The sequence below is a fragment of the Etheostoma spectabile genome, unplaced genomic scaffold, assembly GCF_008692095.1.
Source record: "Etheostoma spectabile isolate EspeVRDwgs_2016 unplaced genomic scaffold, UIUC_Espe_1.0 scaffold272, whole genome shotgun sequence".
Taxonomy (NCBI): Eukaryota; Metazoa; Chordata; class Actinopteri; order Perciformes; family Percidae; genus Etheostoma; species Etheostoma spectabile.
The window spans coordinates 1,243,416-1,245,383 of NW_022605576.1; the positions used below are offsets into that span (position 1 = coordinate 1,243,416).

General features: G+C 40.3%; 1 protein-coding gene across 1 annotated transcript in view; it reads left to right on the plus strand.

Annotated features, from left to right (window-relative positions):
* Positions 1–786: 786 nt before the first annotated feature.
* Positions 787–1,968, plus strand: part of LOC116685848 (uncharacterized) — a 41,676-nt gene continuing 40,494 nt past the window's right edge. The window contains exon 1 of the mRNA XM_032510805.1: positions 787–849. The gene's annotated coding sequence lies outside the window, so the exon portion shown is untranslated. The remainder of the gene's footprint in view (positions 850–1,968) is intronic.

Below are 1,968 nucleotides of genomic sequence, written 5' to 3' on the forward strand. Positions count from 1 at the left end.
GGACCAGGAGGTTGGTATCCAGGGAGACCGGCCAACCCTTCTACATCCCTGGTCCTACTTGGACCAGGAGGTTGGTACCCATGAAGGCCGGCCAACCCTTCTACATCCCTGGTCCTACCTGGACCAGGAGGTTGGTACCCAGGAAGACCAGCCAACCCCTCTACATCCCTGGTCCTACCTGGACCAGGAGGTTGGTACCCAGGAAGACCAGGCCGTCTCGCCGTCTAATTTGAAAACACATATTGATATTATTGTTTTCCCCCTTACATTACTTTTACTTTTATACTTTAGGTAGTTTTGAAACCAGCACTTCTACACTTTTACTTGAGTAAAAACCTTGAGTTGACACTTCGATTTCAACAGTTTAAAGTATTTCTCAACCACATTATCTGTACTTTTATTGTATGTTATTATTATTGAGTATTGAATGTAAATACGTTTGACACCTCTCCCAGTCAACCATGTATGTGTAGCCTACAATTAGTATAACAGTATAATAATAATAATAATAATAATGTAACAGAGCCCACGTTGCTAAGTGAGTAGGATCCTTTTATTCTCTAATTACATTTTCTTCATAACACTTTTGTACTTTTAGGCTACTTCCAGAAAACTTTGAAAGCTTGTAACAGAGTATTTTCCAGCTGAGTAAAAAAAACAAAAAAAGAGAACTTCTTCCCCCTCTGGTTATGTGTCTGTCAGATGAAGAGGAACTGTCAGATGATCTTATTTTGAAACTCTGTCAGCGTTTCCTTCCTGTTTGCAGTTAGGTTTCACTCTGTGTCATAGACAGGTAAGTTTCGGTCTGTGTGCGCGTGGGTGTCGCAGCTTCTTCTCTCCATCTAAAAGGTTTGTAAGCCGTGAGTCTTTCATGTTTATGATTATGGTTATGGTTGGTGGATTAGTGAGGACCGGACACACACACACACACACACACACACACACACACACACACACACACACTGAAGAATTTCAAACTAGGAGTCCGGACTTTACCACTCTTCACGTTTTCCTCTGAGACTTTTTCACAAAGTATTTAAAAACCAGCGAAGTTAGAGCTGCGCATGCGCACTGGAAAGCCGTGGTGTTCATTATGGAATAAACCGCTTACAGATGTGAAGTCCCGAGTTGTGTAGTTAAAAAATACGTTAGAAGTGAAACGTGTGTGACAATAATGTGATCACCCTGAATGGAGGCTGTGCTCATTAAGACGGCGGCGCGCGCTGGGTGCAGTCAGGTGTCCCGCCGTGACGGGAGCGCGCCGGACGCGCTTTACGGTCGGTTGTGGACAGACTCCTTCAGGCACCCGTGGCGCACTTTGTCACGAGGCGGGTTAAGGAAACCCATTCCAGATGCTGGGACTAGAGCTGGAACAATTCCAAAATATTGCTGTACTCTCAGAAATAATTGACAACATAAGAATTGTCCCTTTCAGTCAAATTTAAACACGTTTATTTTAGTAGCCTACTTCTTTTTTTATACAAATAAAATTTTGAATGAATCCCAGGATCCACCTTTTGAAATGAATGTGTAATAGTATTGTTTGTATCATTTCGTGTGATTTATTTATTTATACCTTTTTTATAAGAATTCAAGTCGACGTGTATGTGCTGTTGCTATTTACCCGATTCGTTGCATAATGCATATTGTCAATAAAAAAATGACACGTGTCCCCACACTGGACTGTCTCTCTCTGTTTAATCCAGTGGTCAAATTACAACCGCACACAATTAGGCTTGACGCAATAACACATTTTGCTGGACAATAAGTTGTCCCAGAAATTATTGCTATAAAAGATAATATTTTTATCTAATATACTGTAATGGTAATGGCACAATAATACACCTTATCAAAGATCAATACATCTTTATTTCTAAAGACTATTTACCCTGGAACTGGAAGACATTTTAAATGCACAATAAATGAACAAAACAACCAAAAACAAAAAATAAAATGGACTCAGTTTCT